This window comes from Psammomys obesus, unplaced genomic scaffold (assembly GCF_907164565.1).
Source record: "Psammomys obesus unplaced genomic scaffold, mPsaObe1.curated_primary_1811, whole genome shotgun sequence".
NCBI classification, from domain to species: Eukaryota; Metazoa; Chordata; class Mammalia; order Rodentia; family Muridae; genus Psammomys; species Psammomys obesus.
Window position 1 is genome coordinate 5,167,627 of NW_026591086.1, and position 22,845 is coordinate 5,190,471.

Here is a 22,845-nt window from a genome sequence, read left to right on the forward strand (position 1 = left end):
CAGCACGCTGGAGAGTGTCCTCTGCAGGCAACTCAGCTTTGTTTCTTCTAGGCAATTCTGCTGGTCTGTGCTCTTTTCCGGCAGCTTGGCTGGTCCCTCCTTGTCCCAGGTGGTCTGGGACAAGGACCCTCAGTTTGTCTGAGTCCTCTTTCCAGCTTGGCCCATCTGAGAGTACCTGCATTTTAAATTTTTTTGTTACTGTTTATAAACTCTCAGAAAGGGAGGGGAATGATGACTCTGGTCAGTTTCAGGGAATTCCTAAAACTATTTTTGAGTTGTTTACTTCCCGTCTTGAGGAGTTTCTCTTTAGGATAGAGTTTTTCATCTACCAGAACACCCTGCTATTTCACCTCCTTGTAAATAGCTTGTCCTTAAAAAACAAACAAACAAACAAACAAACAAACAAACAAACACACAAATTCCTGTTATTTCACATCCCTTTTACATTCCTTCCAAGATGGAAGGCTCTAACCTGGGAGGAAATTGATGCACAACACACCCTGCCATATTGACAAAGTCAAAGGACTTTAGAGATGGGACGTCCAACATGGTGGCAGAGCTAGGGGTTCGGGGGGGGGGCAGAGAACATCTCCTGCACCTCTTCAGGACTTAGATTATTTAAAACACATGCTGCCTCCTCAGCGCACTCTCCAGTTCACACCGAGCCCCCTTAATGTTATGGGTAAGGATGCCAACCCAGCAAAGGCCGGAAAAACCAAGTCTCTGTTGAAAAGTAACCTGCTTGGCTAAAACCTGAGGTCTCAAGAACACGGAGAAAGGGAGGATGGTGGTTAATGCAGCCAGATTGCAGCCTCTCACATGGCTTTCCTTCTGTGTCTCTCCCACCCCCACGCAGAAACTGCCACCAGTGTCTTCCAAACCGAGGCGGAGTGACAACGTGTTTTTCCACCCCATACTGAAATGAAGGGAGACACCGTGTCTTTCTCCCTCCTCTGCATGCATGCTCTTTTTCGTCCCGGATGCTGTTCTTTGCGCCTCCCTTTCCAACCCCTCTTCCTGCTCACAGGCACGCAGGAGCTTCCCTCTGAACTGTGAACAAGTGAGCTGTTGTCTGTGGAACTGACCACCAAGCCTGTGTGGGGCTCCCTTCATAGTCACCGCCAGCGAAACCAGAGTGTTTCTTCTTCAGCAGTCCCGAGGGAAGGGTACCACCTCACACGTGGGGTCTGCCCAGTGGCTAACAGGGGGCTCAGCGGGATTTGGACTGTATTAGTTTAGCCGATGATTATAGAGGAAATAAATACTCTTGTCTCAAGAGAGCCAGAATTATTGGGATACACAGCATCAGTGTCACTTTTCACAGAGAATATAAAATTTCTGACCTTGGAACCAAAAGGTAGAAAAGATGTAGTTTTTGGTATATAGCAAATTCAAGGTAGTGGCACTTTGTGAGATTGTACCATATCTCAATCTTCCTGGTACAGAACTGAGGAGGGGTCCCAGACCTCAGGCAGGGTGAGGATCTGAGAAAGGCAATGGAGTGCAGGGTCTGGTCAAACGCTGGTGGTGTGTTAGATTTTGATGGGGGAGGGGACCGGATGTGTCCTCCTCAGCTTTTGTGAGACCATGAGGATATCATGCACGTTGGGATTCAGGCCTGGGAAAAGTGACTGAGGTGTCTGCTTAACCAAAGCTGGCCTGGCCTCCGGGTTCTCCCAGCATCCCTCAGTCCCTACCTGAACTTTCCAGCCCAGGGACTTGGTTTCCTCTCCCCAGAGGCTCTTCACTACAAACATTTTGGTTTCCTGCTCTCTCTCTCTCTCTCTTCTCTCTCTCTCTTCAGTGCACACTTTCTCTCTCCACCCTGCACATTTCTGTCTCCATCTGCAGGGTGGCCTCACTGATCCCCTCCTGTGAAGTCGTGAACCTGCATGAGAGCTGCCCCCAATGAACCTGAATTACGCTTTAATTTGGCATGCATTAGCTTATTTCACGGGCAGAGAACACCTATCAATGCATGGCAAGATTTTACCACCATATGTGACCATGGGCAGTCAAGTCACTTATGCAAGACATGGCATACAGCAAGTAATGGTAATGGATCCTTTCTAGAGAGGAGGCACTGGGAGAGCAAAGGGGAAAAACTAGAAAGAGAAAATGAGCCAGAGGAGCCAAAGCGGAGGTGGAGTTGAATAGGTTCATACCAACCCAGCAGCTGAATTCCATTAAAAGCCTTGGCAGAAAGCAAGCGTGTTATCCATTCTGCTTGATCCCATGTGCTGCTCCAATATCAATTCTGTTCAGCAAATACAGCTCATTTGTAACATGTTGTTAGAGTGAAAAAACCTCCTTAAGGTTGAGAGAAAAAAAAAATCTCCAGCTCTGTGTAGTGATCTAACATTCCCATTGGACCAGGTTAATCCCTGGGCCAAGGGACCACCCATCCTAGGTAGGTTCACTGTAAGCCGTGATAAATCGGTAGGCAGAAGATAGTCCACGGCCATGCAGGGGTCGTAAGTCAGCCTACTTTTTCTGAATTGCACACAAGAGCATCACTTTTCCTTTTATTCTTTCTGCCTCTTTTCTAAGCATGTTTCCCACAATACTTGGGGTTTTCCTAACATTCTAGGCTTCCTTACTCTTCCTCTGAAGGTTTCCTCCTTTCCTTGGGGAAGCCTGTCTAACACCATGCCAGCTTAAATGTCATGGCTTTTCCCCCTCTTCTGTCCTCCTTTGGTAGCTGCTAAGATTTACAGCTTGCCGGCCTTGGGAAATTTTCTTTTGAACTCTAGTAAAATTGTTCTTGACTTTCTCTTTGATTCTACCCTTTAAATGTCTTGTTAATGAGACTAAGAACCCCAAGAGCAGGCCTAGATCTCCCCTGTATCATCCTTCCATGAGGAGGACTTACTTTTTAAACCACTGAACTCTAAATACTGGTTTTTTTAATTTAATGTATTTTTGTCAGGGCTATTGATAAACTTGAAGTCATCGGACATGTGCAAAAACTCAGTGAAAGGCCTGTGTGGCTCAGTGGTAGAGAGCCCTTGTCAACCATCCAAAGTACCAGGAAACGAAAAGGGCTGGAGAAGTGGCTCAGCCCTTAAGAGCACATACAGCTCCTACCGAGGGCTGCACTCCAGCTCATTAAGCTGCTCACAGGTCCAGGGCTTTTGATGTCCTCCTCTGGCTCCTACGGGCACCTACACTCCTGTAAACACTTCCCACACACATAATTTAAAAAGAAAACAAATCTCTAAGAAGAAACAGGTAAGGATTCCAGCGATTGCCTCACAGCGCTGAGTTTCCCCTTCTCTCTTAACCCTATTCTCTTTCTTTCCTCCAAACCAGAGACCAAGCCTTGAGGAAGACACCGCAGTCCAGTTGATAACTTGGATCATTCCCCAATGCTGGTTGGTGTGTAGCTGCCCTGAAGGGACTCTGGGCAGCTCAAGTGTGGTGAGCAAGGCTCTGGCAGGCCTTGACCTTGTCTCCCATTCTCTCGGCCTTGCTAAAAACCATTAGATTACATTCCTAAAGCTAGCCACCAAGGTCTATTCCCTTATTTGGCCACTTCCTCCTCCTGAGGCTGGCTACCAAGGTCCAGCTATCGAAGACAGGGTCAATTAAACGCTTCATCCTAACACAGGGTTTTACCTTTATAAACTGCCATTTTCCTATGTGCCATGTCTGTCTCCTCTCTATCCAGAGGCAATCTTTTGCCCTCCTCCCAATCCCCCCAGACAACTATCCCTCCTCCCTCACCTTTGTTCCCTTCCCCCTTTCCCCTCATCCTCCATCTCCTGTCTTTGTCTCTTATTCTCTGCCCTCTGTCCCTCTGGGGCAAATAAATCTCCTTTGTGCTGACAACTTGGTCTTGGGGGTTCTGAGCTGATACTTTTCAGCCTGCCTCCCTCTTCCCCTCCCCCCAATCCCTAGGCTAGGACAAAGCAGGGCTCCTTTTCCTGTCTGTTTTCAGGGCTCTGCACAGAGGACTCTCTCTTTCTCCTGCCCCCACAGCTTGGCACTCTAGTCTTCTGCTTCATATGTGGGTATTCCAGAGGGGTTGGCAGGAAGATGACTCAGCTGAAGACTTGCGGCTGCTGGGCATGCAGACCTGAGGCAGCGGAGTACCTGCACTGCCTCAGGAAAGAAGGGGAATGAAGGAGTTGATTGAATTTGTGTGGACTAGGGACTTGCAAGCTGCATGGTGGCACATACCTATAGTTCCAGCTATCTGGACAGTGGGAAGGTCACTTGAATATGGAATTACAGGTCAGCCTGGATAACACAGCAATGCTCTTTCAGCCCTCTCTCCTAAATTCCTCCCAAAACACAACAGAACAGCTGTAGGGGCCTTGGCACATTAGCTTTATTAAATTATTAAGACCTTGAACCAGGATAAAACGCAACAAAGTGCGCAAAATTTAATGGGTGCCCCACAAGCAGCCCAGCTCAGTAATAGATGTAAATAACATTTCAATGCAGCATTCATGAAAATAAAGAAGAATGCAGAAAGGCTGTGTGGGATGGGAGAGGCAAGTGGATCTCTGTGAGTTTGAGGCCAGCCTGGTCTACACTGTGAGATGATGAGTTTTAGGACAGCCAGGGCTACCTGTCATAGTGAGACCCTGTCAATGATAATAGTAATAATCAGAAAAAATGACAAGAAAAACATAAAAATCAAAATTTTAAAAAAATGTGTTTTTAAAAAAAAATCTTTTGTCTCAGCCCCTAAATGGCATGGATAACGTTTTTACTATAGCTTTAAGATAAGATATAGCATGGCAATTTTATTTTTTTGTAGATTTATATATTTGAGACTGGATCTCACCATGTAACTTAATTCCTGTCTGTCCTGTAGACCAGGTTGGCTTTGTGTTTGCAGAGGTTCACTTGTTTCTGCCTCTGCGGGCTGGGATTAAAAGTGTGTGCCACCATGCCTAGACAGTGTAACTATTTTGTAGAGGAATGGCAGTGACTCAAAAAAGTAGAGAGGGGATCTGACACACACACCCCATCCCTACCCTAAAACAGGGTACCATTCATCCATCCCAGTCTGGCCTGGAACTCTATGTATCCAAAGATGGACCTTGAACTTCTGATCCTCCAGGTCTACATCCCTACTGCTGATACAGGTGTATGCCACCAGACTTCTTTATGTCATAATAGGGATGGAATCCAGGGCTCTTGGGAACTAGGTGAACACTCTACCCACTGAACTATATCCTCGGCCCTGACTATAGGCTAAATTGGCTATGCTCTTGCTGGATCTGCCAGCCACGAGAAATCAGCTCTCCTCCTGAGAAATCACTATCTTTCTGGGAAGTCGGGAGCTCATTCCTTACGCCTTCCTGTGGGTGTGTATTAATCGCTAAGCCTGACACTAGTCTGTTTAGGTGAGCAAACCTTTTCTTGGTGGCGACTCCTATCAAACTCAGTGGCACTAAGCCTGGCTTGAAGTACCAAGAGTCTCTCCCTCAGCAGAATGGGTATTGTGTGACAAAACTTTTCCTGGGGAGACTCAACACACATCTACTCACCCCGCATAGGGATCCCATGACTGACCAAATTATGGAGACTGTTAAAGTTAACTCGGTGAACCAATGAGCTTTGCTGGGGTATCTTACAGGGGTGTGGATGAGGGGCTGCTTATAGGAGCAGAAATGACTCAAAGACAGCTACATCAGCAAAGCCCACCTCAGCATGGGTGGCAGCTCACAACGCTGGGAACCTGGAGCACACTGCACAGCCTCGAGGCAGCTCAACAGGTTGGAGAGTGTCCTTTCCCGGTGCCTCAGATGGTCTAAATGTCTTCCAGGTAGCTGGTCTTGCCTCAGAGTCTACTTGGCAATTTGGCTTGTCTGAGAGTGACTTTTCAGCTTTTATTGTTTACTCTGGCTGGGCGGGACCTAGTGAATCTGTTCAGTTTCAGGGAGTTCCTAAAGCTATTTTTGAATTGTTTGCCTTCCTGCTTAAGGCTCTTTTTCTGAAGGATGGAAATGTTTCAGTCTCCAAGGGAACTGTTATACAACAATGGGCTCCCTTTATCCTCTCCCTCCAACCCAAGGGTGGGAATCGGGCAAAAACAAGCTTGCCTTTAGAGCATCTGGACTGGAAATGGGTCTTCCAGCTGAGAGATGAAAAAATTAAAAACTAGGTTTTTGGGGTACTGAGCTAAAAAGTTTAAAACATAACAGGCCAGTTGACCTTGTTGCTTCTGGGAAGATCCATCGAACTGCAGGGAAGAGCTGACCTTGCTGTTCATCATTAGAGGTTCTGTTGCCAGGAAACCGGCCTGGATGGCCTTGCTCCTGGAGATAATCGCCCCCTCTCACCTAGCAGCAGTCTATCAGTCCAGGACAGGACCAAAGCCCAAGACTGGCCATTTCCCCTCACCCCCACCCCCAGCAAAAGAGAACAAAAAAAGCAGGAACTGTTCATGGTCCTAGCACTTTTCCATAGCAAACAGTTTTGAAATGTAGCCTCCTCTTTTTCTCTATTAACCAATAGAAGCTTACCAGGCTGGAATCCCCTGCTTTGGGTGTGCTGGAAGGGACTGGGACCTATAAATCACCCACAATCCGGAGCTTGGGGCTCTGAGCTGAATACCAGTGCCTTGGTGTCTGTGAGAGTCCAGCTCGAGCTGCGAATAAAGATCCTCATGTGTTATGCAACAGACTTGACTCCTTGGTGGTCTTTTGGGGAGATTTGCAAATTGGGCATAACAGCATCACACTCTCTTCCAGTAGGCTAGGAAGAGAAGGCAGCGGGTGTGGGTGAAGGCCTTCTGGTGAGCAGCAGGGTTCTGTTTTCCTAACCTGGGCAGAGCTGGTTGTATAGACTGCCTGTCCCACTCCTGCCCTGGAGATAATGTCTGGCTGTGTCGGGCTGCACAGCCCTTCCGTGAGCAAATCAGCTCCAGGAATTTGACAAGATGCCAGAAGACCCATCACCCAAGCGCAGGAGCAGTAGATCTCCTAACTGCTCCTGGGAACTCCTTTTAATAGTTGGCACAGTGAGCCTGCATAGTGTTCTTGCATGCTTCCTCCCAGTGCCTTCAGCAGCCTTAGTTGTATGGAAGGTATAGGTGCACGAATGGATATAGGTATGTGCAATGCGTGGAGGCGTGTGGAAGCCAGAAACAACCTTTTGTGTTTGGTGCGGGGTCTCTCATTGGCTTGGGATTTTGCCACATAGGCCAGGCTAGATGCCTTCCTCTATCCCCTGAGCTTCCAAGGATCTACCTGCTTTTCTTCCAGTCTCACCATTTCTCAGATTGCAGGCACACACCACCACGCCTTCTTTTTCAATAAAGGCTATGGGGATCAGAACTCAGGTCTCCAGGCGTACGAGGCAAGCACTTTATTGACTAAACCATCTCCTCAGCCCTACACTCCATTTTTTTTTTTTTTTTGAGGAACCATCTTAATGTATTTCAAGGCTCCCTGGTAAAATTAATTGTACATCGATGTACATGATAATTTGTCTCTCCACCCTGCACAAGCAGGGATCCTGTTTATTTTTGCTGCCTTCGCTCCTCTCTTTCAATATCTGGAGCAATGCCTAGATAGTCACCAAACTACCTGATGGATTAATGAGTGAGTCAGCCTAATATGCACACAGCATTGTGTAGACAGTCTCTGCACTTAATGAGCACAAATTAGTTGGTGACATACACAAGGCTGTAAGTAAATAAGGGAAGGATATAATTATGCGTTGTAAACTGTGGTTCTGTTTTTAAGCATGGAAGGAGACGGGGAGGAAGAGACTTTTGTGGGTGGGAACAAGTCAAGGAAAGTTAGGTAGGTGGGCGTGGAGGGGAGGAAGTCAATTTAGGCAGAGGAAACAGTCTCCTCTCCACCCTGCTTTATTGAGGTATAATTGGCAAATAAAACATAAACATAGTTGAATGGGTAGAGGGTAAGTCTTGATATGCATAAACATTTAAAAATAATCACAGCTGATGAGCATGCAAAACAGCACACTTATCATTTTGTGTGTGTGTGGTGGTGGGGGGGTAAGGACGCTTAAGAGCTAAGTCATTAGTAAATTCCAAGTTCACAGGACAGTGTTATTAACTGTGGTCTCCTGTACACTGGATATTAGTCATCTTCCATAACTGAGTTTTCGTTCCTTTGGACTAGCCTCTCCTCATTTTTCCCTCCCACCAGCCCTGGACTTACTCTATTTTCTGCTTTTACGAACTCGACTTAATTTTTATTCTCCACCTGTATGTAAGACCCTGAAATATTTGTCTTTCTGTGTCTGGATTATTTCACACAGCTCATTGTCTTCTAAATTCAACTACATGGATGAAGTTGACAAGATTTCCTCTTTTATCAAAGCTGCGTAGAGGGTCTGGAGAAATGGCTCAGTGGCTAAGAGTACTGGCTGCTCTTGCAGAGGACCCGGGTTCAGTTCCCCGTACCTGCAACTGTTAAAATCAAACTGTTACTCCAGTTTCAGGGCATTGATGGTCTCTTCTGGCTTCCATGGACACCAGGCACATATTTGGTGCACAGCGACACATGCAAGCAAGCGCTCACACACGTGGAATAAAAATTAATCTTCAAAGCAAAACAGGATTCAATCCTGTATATTATGACATTTTCTTCACTCATTCAGTCACTGATGAACATTTAAACTGCTTTCTGTGTCTTGACTACTGAGAATAACATTGCAACGTACAGTTTCTTTTCTATTTAATTTATTTATTTATTTATTTGTGGGGAGGGGGAGGGAAATACCATGGTACCCATGTGGAGAGAGGAAAATTTGCAACAGTCAACTTTCTCCTTTCGCCACCCAGATTCCTGGTACAGAACTCTTGGCAGCAAGTACCTTTGCTCTCTGAGCCAGTCTCGTTGGCCTTAGTTTTAATTTTTTTTTCAAATTATGAATGAGGCAATTTATTAACCCAGCATCCTTTGTTCTAGTGTTTTCTGTTGGCAGCTGCCACCTGTCCAGCGATCCTGTCCAGATCCCTCTGTCCTTGATGTGTTAGCTTGCGGCCTCAATCTCGGTCTTATTCCACCATTTTCAGCCGCTCCAGGGCTTGGAGGACCCGGCGGGCCATGCGCTAGGAGCCTCTGCTGAAGTGGCTGGGCCTGACCCCGTTTCTCTGCCGTCCTCGTGGATCTTGGTCATGGAGCCAACCCCTGCACCACCACGGAGGAACAGGTGCCGCTCTGTGGAAGCAGCTCGCATGCAGAACTAGGTCTCATCTTAGGGGGCAAGCTCTTCATGTTTGTCCAGCTTGACTGTGCCCACCCATTTGGGGACTTTCAGCTTCCCGGACTTTCTGAGGAAGGCTGCCAGAGCTCTGACGAACTCCTGCTGATCAACGTCTTATGGTTAACTCCAGGCATCGCGCGGCCTCCACGCTGCCAGCCAGGGGAAAGGGCTAGTTTTAAATTTTTGAGGGACCTCTATACCGTTTTCGACAGTGGTTCTGTTTGTTTGCATTTCTACCAACAGTGCATAAGGGGAGGAAACAGTCCTAACTTGAGATATTTTGTGTGTGTGTGTGTGTGTGTGTGTGTGTGTGTGAGGTACTTTGAAGTCTCCACATGGATAAGCTGTGGAGCCTGAAGACAAAGGCCCTGGACAGCAAAATGTGATGCCTATGGGCACAGGTGGCTATAGGAAGCTGCCTGAAGAGCTTAGGTTCCAGAGGATACTGCCATCGGGAATACAAAAAGCAGCCCTCTAGTCCTAATTTTATTACTGTTTGTTTGTTTGTTTGTTTGTTTGTTTGTTTGTTTTAGGGGGCTTTTGAGCAGGGTTTCTCTGTGTAGCCCTGGCTGTGCTGGAACTAGCTTTATAGACCAGTCTGGCCCTGAACACAGAGCGATTGGCCTGCCTCTGCCTCTCAAATGCTGAGATTAAAGGTGTCGGCTACTACTCCCAGCTCCCCCTCACCCCAACGCCTCAAAAATTCTGGGTTACAACCCGTCTCAGGCGAAGGTCAAGGTGGTTGGAATTTAAAACCGCTGGTCCACGTCACATCCACAGTCAGGAGCTGAGAGAGAATGGATATACATATACTTACTGCTTAACTTACTTTCTCCACTCTCATATACCCCAAATCCAAACTTAGGGAATGGTGCTACCCATAGTGTGGGCTGGGTCTCCCCACATCAGTTAGTACCCTGAAGACAATACCCCATAGACATGCCCACAAGCTCACCCGATCTAGACAATGCCTCATTGAGACTCTCTCTTTCTAACTGATTCTAGACTGTACCAAATTGGCAAAACTATTCTACCCCTCTTTGAAATTAAGCAGGCACGCAGCCAGTCCAGCTTAGCTCTCTAAAACCCACGCAGCAAGAGTTCAAAATGGGCAGAGAGACTGACGAAAGCGATCCTGCCCCAGTCTAATGTCACTAACCGGCTGAGGGTTCTCTTTACTGTGTTCAGTGTCTTAGTCCAGCATCCAGCAGCTGCTGTTTATAATTTGAGCTTGGCATGTAGAAACCCCTGTGTTACAGTGCTAGTAACTCTCCCGGAAGCCTAGCATCCTTTTCACCTGTACCGTCTTTTTCAGCCTCAGCTCCCTGGAACTGCTTGGCTTACTCCTAGCTGCTACTATAGGATGAGCCTGGAGCCTTGGGCACTGACTACTCTTTGTTACCCACTCAGCCCACTGTACCCATTACAAAGACTACAAGTGGGCATTAAAACATTTGGGGGGGCATTCTATCCAGATCCTTAGTTAGGTGCAAAGGGCTAGTGCAAAGTAGGAAGGTTCTCTGTTCTGCTCCTGGGAGGAGCCTGCTAATAAAGCTAGTCCTGCACGCATCCTAGTAATCATGGGTAGATATCCTAGTGAGCTTTAACTGCCAACTTGACACAGCCTAGTCACCTGAGGAAGGAGTCTCAACTGAGGAACTGCCTAGAGCAGATTGGCTTGTGCGTGTGTCTGTGTCTGTGTCTGAGATTGTCTTGATTGTTACTGAGTATAGAAGGGCCCAGGAGGGTGCCACTGTGGGTGGCACCATTCCCTAGGTGCCATATAAAAAGTTAGCTGAGTGTGAATCAGATTGAGAGCCACAAAGCAGTATCCATCATGAAGCCTGCACTATTTCTTTGGCTATGAGTGAGTTTCCTGTTTAAAGGCAACGTTGCATGGAACAGCAAGCAGACTTGCTTTTCATTCAGGTGCCTGCTTTGAATTCCTGCCCTAACTACCCTCAGCCATGGACTTGACCTGGGAGCATAAGCCTAATTGTTTCCACCTCTAAGTTACTTTTAGTCAGTGTGTCTTTTATCACAGTGACAGGAATGAAACCAAAAGAGCAGAGGAGGTCCTCTCTCTGACTGCATTGGAAACTGTTACAAAGCATCCAGAGCAGCTATGGGAAGTCTTGCCTCTATCTGCTATGAGTGAGGTCATATAAAAGTCATCTAAAGTGGTCATGGCCTCACTGATGCCTCCGCAAGGCAAAGCCAGATTTGAAACATTATCCATGACAGGTGCCTGAGTGGAATGGGGTCTCTTCCAGGTCTTGGCAGTTAGATCAGGGTCCTCTGAAACAGGCACAGGTTGTTTAGAGTAGTCTGGCTGTCAAGATGTCAGCTCCAGGAATCACAAGATAAGAGGCTACGTGGTTGACAGCTACCACAGTCTCCTTGGAAATGGCAGGGCTGACATCATCATTGCTGTGGCACCAATGGACCTTTAGGAGAGGCAATAATATCATTTGATCCTTGTTAGAACTGGGAATAGCAGTACCAGTTTCAGTCTGGCTTCTGTCTTTGCCAGACTTGGGGACATCACCAGGTTTACCCCTGGACAGCTGCCTCTGGCCTGAGCAGAGAGAAGAGTCTGCTAAACTTCAGTGGAGCACTCTAGTTGCAAACACAACGCTGACAGTTTCATCCATTTAAAAGGAGAGAACAAGAGTGCCTTTAGTAAAGATCTGATCTAAAATTATCATCCCTCCCCCTTTCAACAGGATCCCTGTTGAGATCAGGCTGTGCTTTACTCGAAGTCACTCCATATTGCATAAAACAGCAGTTTTCGAAGTAGTGCATTGCCCTGGGAGATTCCATTTTAGTTTAGTTTCTTGAGACAAAGTCTCACTAGGTGGTCTTGGCTGACCTAGAACTCAACACATAGACCTGGCTGGTCCCAAACTCATAGAGATCTACCTGCCTCTGCCTCCTGAGTGCTGGGGTAAAGGGCATGTGCCACTATGCCCAGGTAGGAGATTGCATTTTACAAGCAGATTTTTCATCTATTTTGAGGGAGGGTCACAGCAGCTCTTGGGTGAACTCATAAACGGCACATTTAACATAGACTGATAAATGACTTATTTCTGATAGCAGAAAGGGAGCCACCTTTCAACTTTGTTGGTTGAATTAAAACTACGGGGACACATGGATGTGCTAAAATCTTATCAAGGAAACGAGGCTCAACAACTTACCAGATGCGCCAGACCAATAAAAAGGTATAAGTGTCTTCCTTACCTGGATCCCTTAAAGCAAAAGACACCTAGCATGTGACAGATGGCCCCACACCAACCTCCCATCAGAAACCTGGTGTGTTCCTCAGGGACCAACCACCAGAGGACCCCAAATATCCCTGGAACTTTGGCTTGGTTTGGTCCCCTGCTTTGATATGTCCTATTCAACTGCATGTCCAATCACCCTTTGGACTATTTGCCCCTTTGGACTAGATCTGTTGTTTCTTTTCTTGCCCTGGCTCCTGTTTGGGACCTGGCATGGGTTTTCACCTTACAAGTGAACTCTGTGACATCAATCCTAAATCCTAACAGCATCTTCAGCGGTCTCCTCCCTGCACTGATCTGGTTCATTTTCTTATTAAGACAGACCTTCTCAACATCCTCCTGCAACCGCTTGAACTCCGCCACAGCCTTTTAAGTTGTTTTTATTCTGCAAACAGTATGTACGTATGTATATAAATGCATATATATTTATATTTACTTTGCACGGTGTAATGTATGATGTGAGAGTTAATATTAGTAATTAAGATCGGAACAAAAGAACTTGCATTTGTCTCGGCCAGGTTACCAGGGGAGATGGCATTATATGATGAGTTGCTGTCACGAAGACCACTGGACCTTGTGAGTTGATTGACACTCAATAAAGTCTGACACAAATGTGTCAATATTTCTCACACACTCAGGACAGACCTGTGTGGCTCAGGCTGGCTTTGAACTCTCTACGTAGTCAAGAACAACCTTGAACTTTTGAGTCTCCTGCTTCCACCTCAGAGTGTTGGAATTTACAGGCAGATGCTGCCATGCCCTGTTCAGACAATGCTGAGTATCAAGTTCAGGGTTCTCTGCATGCCAGGCAAGCACTCTATTGGCACAGTTACATCCCTAGCCCAAACAAATCTTATATAACAGTGTTTAACCACTAGACAAGTACTCTTCAGGAGTGTTAGGTCCTTCTGCTCTCTCACAGTAGGGCTGTGGACAGAGCCGGGGGCTGGGATGTGGTGGCGGCGGTGGGTGTACAGATTACAGCTTCATCCGAAGAAGTTGGGTATGAAATGAAAATCATTCCCTCACAGTTCTGAGATGGGTCCCTTGGGCTTGCCATACCACAAACCCGCCCAAGAGGCAGAGTTCTTCTTGCAAGTGGCTGCAGCCATGACAATGCAAGTTGTCATCTTTAGGCCAAGTGGGGATGGGCTTTGCAGCTGGAAGAGGGCTGAGTCTGCAAGGAGGAAAGGCAGTCAGTCTTATTGTGGAGATATGAGGAAGAAGGTATGACAGAGAGAAGCCGGAGGCAGGATCAGTGTCAAAATGCAGAGGAAACAAGGTATGTGAGATTGAGGTACAGAAAGGAAGCAGTTTGGAGGACCAGGTGAGGTGCAACCAGGAGCCAAGACTAAAAGAAGGAGGCCTGCATGGGAGGGACAGGAAGAGCTGAGATATGCAGAGACACTAGTCCTAGGTCCCTTTCTACCCTTTAAGTGGGGAAGAAAAAACAATCATTACTTCAACATTTCAGCTCAGAATTCCTAGGGGAGAGAACAGTCTATTTAACAAACACCTAGCTGGGCTCACTTGAATGTGAAAAAATAGCACTGCAGGCCCATGTGGCCAGAGGCAAAGTGTGAGTCAGCCACAGCTAGCTGGCTCTGCAAAAAAAATGAAGAGAGACCTTTGACTGTAGAACTCTAGAAACCAGCTAAGGGAAAAGGAGTGTTTTGGACTGTCTGGGTACAACAAAATACATGAACTAAGGGGCATGTAAGACAGCAGAAATGTGTGCCTCACACTTCTGGCTGCTGTCAAATCTAAGGCTGGCATCTGGTGAGGGCATGTGTCCTTGTCATTAGGTGGCACCTCACTCATGCCAGCATGAGGTAGAAGGGGCCAGCTAGCTCCAAGAGGGCCCCACCAGAGCACTAATTCCAAACACAGTGAGTAGTAGTTCCCTCGTGATGATCCAGTCATTCTCTAACGCCACCCCTGGATACCGTCACTTTGTGGGTTATGATTTTACTATGCTTTTTAGAAGGACACAGATATCCAGAACCTCCGTGGTGCCACAGGGACAGCTCAGCATGGCCACCAGCAGCCTGAGGTGCTCCAATCCCACTCAGGGACCTCTAACTGGTGTAAAGCAAGATCCTGGATTTTGTGATTGATCGGGAGCCGGAGTGAAGCAAAGCCTGTGAATTTGTTAAGGGTTTAGACAGAGGGGCGGGTAAGAAAAGACACCTTCCTGCTCCAGGCATGGGACAAGCTTCTAAAAATAAAAGCCTTGCTTAGGTGGCTTTCTAAGTCACACTTCTCCGAGGAAGTGTCACTTACAATAAGGTTTACAGATTAGGCAACGTTTAGAAAAAATATGCTCTGGTTTATTTTTTTCTTAAAGAATTTTCTTTTGCAGATGGAAACTGTAAGGTGGTGCTGGGATCAGGCAGTGCACTGACCGACCCGTCTTGTGTAAGCATTGGCTCTCAATGCTTGTCTTGTCCTGGGTGACTCCATTTTGCAAGCAGCTCTCAGCTACGTTTTGAGTGCCACTGCATAGGCCGGATGACTCTGCATCCGGTTGTGTTGGGTACCACCACGGGTCCCACTCTACTCTTGAGGCACCGACTGATAAATAACCTACTCCTAGAAATGAAAAGGTCCCACCTATGAGCTTAGCAAGGTAGACTGGGATCATATAAGCACAGGGGTGTGTTAAGCCTTATCAGCAAAACCAGGCCTTCACTGAGACTTAGTAAAGAGGACACCAGCTGTGGCAACAGCCATAGCCCCCCGCGATCTGTCCTCTGACAGATCTGTGTGTTCTTCAGAAGACCCACAGAAAGAAAACTCTGGCTCATTCCTGGTTTTTCAGATCAGCTTGGCTGCCACAGCTGATGCTGCTTACCGGGGCTGGCATCTGTCTGTTGTCCAATCAGCAACTTCATCTGAACCTGGTTCTGGACCTGGTCCCAATGGTGTGCGGTTCTCATTTCACTTCTTTGGTTCCACTGAAACTAGGCGCCCAGCTTGATGCTATGAACCCATAGTTTGGGATCGGGGCATCTCCAACAGCCCTACAACTGGCATCAGTGTCTACCCACCACAGTGATTCTGTGTCCTGTATCAGCAGCCACCAGCACCTCCTCTTCTTTCCTCTCCTCACCCCTCTAGAAAACCTCTTGGAATTCCACAAACTCTGTTGTGGCCTCTTTAATTCTTTGGCAGCCATTCTGTAACACACACACACACACACACACATACACACACACACACACACACACACACACACACACACACACACACATAGAAATAATTACTGACGATATGTGGCAAGACATAACTGTATCATCCATGCTCCTGAGGTAGCCCACCTTCATGATAGGTGGTTCTGAGAGGTGCGTGGTTTAGAATTATGGGCAAGAGGAGAGTGTTCATATAATAAAACTCAAAGTTGCCTACATCTGGCCAAAAGTAAACATAGTTCATTTGTTGTATTGGACAGCCTTGTTTGAGATGTCTTTAAGAAGATACACATCGGCTCTGTAGGCAGTTTTGTTTTATCAGTTTGCTGAAGTTTCTTGACTCTCAGCAGGAGGAGGAAACTAGATCCTGGGGGGATGGCTTTTTTTCCTTTTCACGACTCCTTCATTTTTCATATTTTTTTTTTTCCTGCCATACCTCAAGACTGTAGCAGGGAATAGGTTGCAGGTCCTCTCATCTTGGAGAATGCCATGAGGTTGTCTGGGGCTAAAATGATATTCCTAAATTTTCCTCAGCTGGGCTGGAATGATGGAGGCTCCATGGCCCTCCTCCATCAGTTGCTGAATAAAAACCTGGCTTCTGGGGGTCCAAAAGACCATGCTTATCCAAGTGTTCCAAAAAGCTGGTGGGAGAGAGGGGAGCAGAGCTGAAGCGGGAGAAAAGTTTTATTCAGTGCACCAGCTCAGGAGGAACAGAAAAGCCTCCTGACCTAAGACCTATCTTTGGTAAATTGATAGGATCTTTGAGGTTTTATAAAAGGGGAATAGAGACTGGCTTGCAGTTTGCATGGCCAGCCAAGCAGATAATCTTGGTCAGACTGTGGTTTGGCTGGCCATTGTTTGGGAACAGGTCAGCCAGGGCCTTCCCAATGATGAGGAAGCTGTTACTTTTACTTTTTGTCTCAAGATGTTTATCTATGAGAACTGTTGTTAGAAGGACTCAGAAACTGACCAATCAAGGTGGCCAGAACATTCCTTCAGGTACAGAGCAGCGTGTATTAGTCTGGGTTCTCTAGAGAAGCAACCAGTGGATCATGGAAAGGAATGAAGTCTGGGTGGTTTAACACCAGCAATTACTGGAGAGTCTGAGAGAACCTGGTAGCTGCTTAGTCTGTAAAGCTAGCTGCCTGAGCAGCCCCAGTCTGGCACTGATAGCCTAGAGGGTTCTAGGAAAGCCATTGGTCCTTAGTCCATGTAGGAAGCCTGAAGAAGTCGTGCTCTGATGTCAGCGAAGGTGGGAAGGCAAGAGCAGCTTTGTGATTTCCTCAGACCTCTTTGTATCCGGGTTACAACTGGGAGGGGCTGCCTATTCTCAGGAAAGCCTTCCCCCATCAGTTAATCTTTCCTAGAAATGCCCAACAGACCCATCCAGAGGCAGGCCCCTCAATTGATTACCGATCCAATCAAGTGGACAGTCAACAATTAAGCACTGCAGGCAATGAGTGGAGACTTCTGGGCACTGCATAGAGGGGTCTGGAATGGAAGGTTGTAAAGGCTTGTGGTTCCTTCCCTAGAGCCTATGTGGAAAGGGTTGTATATGGTAATGGAGCTTGTAATTTCACTGCTGGGGAGGAGACAGGATAAATTCTTGGAACTTGCTGGCTGACCAGCCAGCCTAGCCTACTTCACCCCTTTCACACACACACACACACACACACACACACACACACACACACACACACACACACTCACTCACTCACACACACACATACACCCATGTAACTAAGAAGTGCCAGTTACCCAGCAGGGTTGGAGCTGACATTAATGTGCTATAAGCTCCAATCAGAGGCCAGCATCACATTGAGCCAAGAGGACTTCCATAGGGAAATGTCTAAGGGGCAGGAAACTCAGCCCTCAGGGTAAAATTCCCTACCCATTTTATTTATCTGTATTTTATTTTTTGAGGGTTTTCTTGGGGGTGGGGGAGGTTGTTATTTTATTTTGTTTTGTTCTTAGACAGGGTCCCGCTGTGTAGTTGACCTGGGACTCATAGAGATCCACTTGCCTCTGGAGTGCTAGGATTAAAAGCATGCACCACCATGCCTCACATTCCCAATCAATTTGCTGTGCTTTACTGGTTGTGTCGACTAGACAGTTTCTTGTCTGCAGGTAGGCATGCTGCCCATTGGATTTCCCCAGGTCCAAGGGTGACACACCACAGTCCAGCAAGAGAGTCAGTATCTGTAGGATGCCTTGAGCAATTCTCTGATGGTGCTCTTTGGCCCAGGTGAAAAGGCTCCCCTAATGGCAGAGCACCCAAGTGAAGAAGGTCCAATTCCAACTGAGGCTTTATCCTGTCTGCTGTGCACAGGCCAGCTCAACATTTCCTAAGGTTTTTGGCCTCTTGGACACTCCCTGTGGTAGTCTTGATCTTGTGGATATAAGCTGGAGTCATGTGGGAAGAGGAACCTCAATTGAGAAAGATGCCTCCAACCGATGGCCTGTAGAGGAGAGCTGAGCCCGTTGCAGGTTGTGCCATCCCTGGACAGGCAGCTGAGCAAACCAGTAAGCAAGCCAAAAATTTCAGTTCCTGCCAACAGGTTCCTGTCTTGAATTCCTGTCCTGACTTCCCTCAGTAATGGAGTGTGACTTGAGAATGGTAGGAAGAAATACTCTTTCCTCCCCAAGTTGTTTTCAGTCGTAGTGTCTCATCACAGCAGCAGAAACCCTAGCTGAGATAGGAGCCTTTGCCAGTGACTTAGGCCACTGGTTTTACAAACTGGGAGGGAAGAAGGCTTCTTGTGGGAAATACTCTAGTCTACCCAAGTGGCCATCACCCTGCCCACAGACCTGTCTTTCCTCTGTCCCCTTTTCCTCCCCTCAGGTGTAGCTTACACTTTTCTACTTTCCTTTGTGCAGGAGTCTTAATACCCAAGTTTAGGAGGTGACCCTTGACCTCAAACTCTCCTGCTTCTCACACCGAAAGAGCTGGCACCATAGCACTAAAATATCTGAAAGAGGGGCTGCGGGGCTGCGGGTGTGGTTCAGCCAGTAGGTAGAGTGCTGGCCGAGCATGCTCAAAGCTCTGGGACCCTAACACAGATAGTGGGCCAGGCCAACCTGATTACAATGGAAAGGAGTCTGTCGTTTTCTTCCTCAGGTTCTGTGTTGGACTGTTTTCACTGCTGCAGCCACATTACCTGAGAGAACAACTTGAGGAGAGGAGTTAGCTCCCTGTTCACTGGATACCACAGTGGCAGGGAAGGCATGGCTTGTCCCCTTGACAGCTTTTCTAGGCCCCTCCTCCTGAAAATTTTAGAGCCTTCCAAAATGGCACCAGCAGCAGGGGCCAAGGAGAACCTCTGTGTGTGTGTGTGTGTGTGTGTGTGTGTGTGTGTGTCTATGTGTCTGTATCTGTGTTTATGTGTACGTGTGACTTTGTGTGTGACTGTGTGTATCTCTGTATGTGTATATGACTGCCTGTGTCTGTGTGTATGTGTTTGTGTGTGTGACTGTGTGTATGTCTGTGTGTGACTATGTGTGTCTGTGTGGGATGTCATATTGAAACCATAACAGTCTCCATCTCAAATTATTGTGGTTGTGTGTAACCAACAAGGAAATGGCTGGCTGTAAGTGGACCCCTTGTGAAGGAACTGAATGTATGCTTCAAATACTGTGGTACTTTGGAATACAGTGAGCTCTGTGGAAAAACTTTAGTTTTACACGGTCACAAGCAAGGCATGCAAAGGCTCTGAGGATAAAGTTCAAGGTCCCCAATGAAGTGTCCATAGCATCTGCAAGTTAGTTGTCTCCAAGCTATGCCAGCCTGGGTGCAAGGGTCTGTTGACATGAACGCCTTTTTCCTCCCATCTCACCTACTTATTCTTCGAGGAGGAGGGAGTTAGGGATCCATTCTGACCCCACTTCACTTTGTCCATACTGGATATAGTTGCATCATATGTAATTATTTAGATAGCTTTATAAAGACTGGAGAGGAGTTGGTGCGGTGCTTAAGAGCTCTTATTGTTCTTATAAAGGACCAGGGTTCAATTCCCAATACCCACACACGAGCTCACCACTTCTTAGGCACCGGATATGTATGTGGTACACAGATGCAAAGCGCTCATACATACAAAATCTAAAAAAAATTCTTTTAAAACTAGATATCTTTTAAACTATTAAATTACATTTTATTTATTTTGTGTGCATGTTTGTGTGGGTACAAATGTGCTGTTGTGTGTGTGTGTGTGTGTAGATCCGAGGACCGTTCTCTCCTACTTTGTGCGTCCTGAGATTGAACTCAAGTTGTCCAACTTTGTGGCTTTTCTCCACTGAACCACCTCAGTAGTTCCTGTGGGTTTCTTTGGCTATTGTTACTTTGCTTTGAGTCAGGGTTTTATAGTCTCTGCCTCAGTATGTGGCTGAGGAGGACATTGAGCTCCAGATCCCTTTACCTCTACCTCCTGGGTGCTGGTGTTACAGGCATGCACCAACATGCCCAGTTTGTGTGATGCTGGACTTAAACCGAGGACTTCCTACACGCAAGGCAAGCATTCTGCCAACTGAGCTACACCTCTGACTCTTTGGATATCGAGGTTTCTTCATATCTGCACTCCCTGCATGGAGTAGACATGCAGTTTGTTGAACTGCATGGCTGAATGAATGCATGACATCTTGAGGGAAAGGTCCTTGTGTGCAATTCAGTCTATCATGAACTTGTTAGCAGCCTGCAGGATGGGACAGAAGAGGTGGAAGATACATCTTGCACAGGAAAATGGTGGGTGGGACTCAGATGAGAATTTTAATGCTGCCTATAATTTTACCTTTAATTTGCTCTGCCCAAGAGAGCGTCTTATACAGAGAAGAACATCATCGACTCAATCCTCTCTCATTGACCATGTGGATGTTTCTCAGCAAGGTCATTTTCACAGATCCCAAATTTTAATGTAAGTGGTACTCACACTTGGACCTCCAATTTAGTGTTGTTTAATTCTAATATGGTAATGACACCTTGTGGTTTTATGGCTTTCTTTCATCCAAAAACCTCAAAGCATCTCTGTCAGTAAACCTGCTTGGCTCACAAGGCTTTGCTGCCACCTGCGCATCTCTCTGCTTAGTAAAGACATGATACTGAGTTGGCTCACTAGTCAAGTAGATGGGTAGATGGCTACATTTAAAGACACCTTTCATTACGGAGTATTTTAATACATAGAATTGGGCCTCATAACATAATGAACATCAGTATGTCACCCACTTGTCCACTATGGCCCATTTTGCTTTGCCCAATCTCACCTGCCTGTTATTTGATGAAAACCTTAATAACTCATCCTCCCTTCCTCTCCTTCGTGCTCCTCCCCATCTGTCCTTTGTTTTACTTTTTTGCTGTTGTTGTTTTGTTTTGTTTTCAGAGCCGAGGACCAAACCTAGGGCCTTGCGCTTCCTAGGCAAGTACTCTGCTCTACCACTGAACTAATTTTCCGAACCCCTTGCTTTTTTAGATTATAATTTGGTTACAACATTTCATTCTTCCCTTTTCTCTCTCCAAACCCTCTCATATACCTTACCCCACTCTCCTTCAAATTCATGGTCTTTTATTTTTATAATTGTCATTGAACATATATGAGTATATATACATATATATATTCTCAACTATAACCTGTATAATGCTACCTGTATGCATGATTTCAGGGCTGACTCTTGGGCACTGGACAATTAACTGGTGTTCTCTTCCCTGGGGAAGGCTACCTCTCCCGATCTTAGTTTTCTTCAGTTGTTTGTTGTTCTTTGTGGGGGTTAAGGCCCCATGGGATTTTCCCCCATGCAGTTTGGAATATTCCTTGGACTCATCTTTGTCCAGACTCACACCTTGGCAGTCGTGTTGGTGAGTTTTTATAGGTGTAGCTTCTGCTCTTAGTAGGAGACACCATCTCAGAGCAGACTCTCTGACCCTGATCCTCTGGCTCTTACAGTCTTTCCACCTCCTCTCCACAGTGTTCCCTGAGTCTTAGGTATTGGAATGTTTTATAGGTGTATCCACTGAGACCAAACTCCACAATTCCAGGTTTTGCTTGATTATGGTTTTCTGTAACGGTCTCTGTTGCAAAGAGAAAGTTCCTTGGGGAGGGGTGGAGACTAATTTATCTGTGAGTATAAGGACAAATGCTTATACATTGTTGTTAGGGGTTATACTGGGTTAGTAAATTAGCGATTGTAGATTCTTCTCCAGTATCCATGACATCACTAGCACTGAGTGTTTAGCTAGGTTTCTAGGCATGGTTTCCCTTCCCTGGAGTGGTCTTAAACCCAATGAGAGAGCTATTGATTACCACCAAGGTATGCATGCGACTACTGCACCGTTATCATGCCATGATGGTTCATAGGCATCATAGCTGGTGTCTTATGTAGAGTTACCATTGCTGTCATGAACACCATGACCAAAAAATCTTGGGGAGGAAGGGGCTTGTTTGTCTTACACTTCCACGTCACTGTTCATCATTGAAGGAAGTCAGGACAGGAACTCAAACAGAGCAGGATTCTGTATGCAGAACTGATGCAGAGACCACGGAAGGATGCTGCTTACTACTTTGCTCAGCCTGTTTTCTTATGAAACTCAGGACCACCAGCCCAGGAATAACCCCACCCACAGTGGGCGGGGCCCTCAAACATCAATTGCTAATTATGGAAGTGCTGTACAGGCTTGCCTGCAGCCCAATCTTAAGGAGGCATTTTCTCAATTGGGGTTCCCCCCTCTCAGACCACTCTAGCCTGTCTCAAAATGACATAAAATAAGCCAGCCCAGCTGGGTAGGACTGTTGGTTACCCCTCTTCTTGAGGAGGTTTGCATGATGCCTTCTGGTACTATGATAATTAATCCTTAGGGAAGAGGCATTCAGGTCAGATTCAGCTCAGGTCCTCTGGGCCATTTGAAGTGTGTGATGTCTTTGGCAATAAGGACTTTTCTCCTTTCCTTTTTTTCATCTCCTGTTTTCTTTTCTTTTATGGTGGTGGTGATTAAGTCCAGTTCCTAGTCTAATACTTGCCTAGTCTAGGCAAGTAAATGTTACACCATTGATCTATGTTCCCATTTCTTCAATCATATTTCAATAGATTTCTTTCTGTACTCTCTTTTTCCTTTCCCCTTCGTATGTGTGTGTGTGTTTTGGGTTTTGAGGTTGTTTTTTTTTTTGTTGTTGTTTTGGGGGGGGGGTTAGGCACTG

At 46.5% G+C, this 22,845-nt stretch overlaps 1 pseudogene; it reads right to left on the reverse strand.

Annotated features, from left to right (window-relative positions):
- Window positions 1–8,896: 8,896 nt before the first annotated feature.
- On the reverse strand, window positions 8,897–15,418 carry LOC129678897 (40S ribosomal protein S19-like; annotated as a pseudogene).
- Window positions 15,419–22,845: the final 7,427 nt, after the last annotated feature.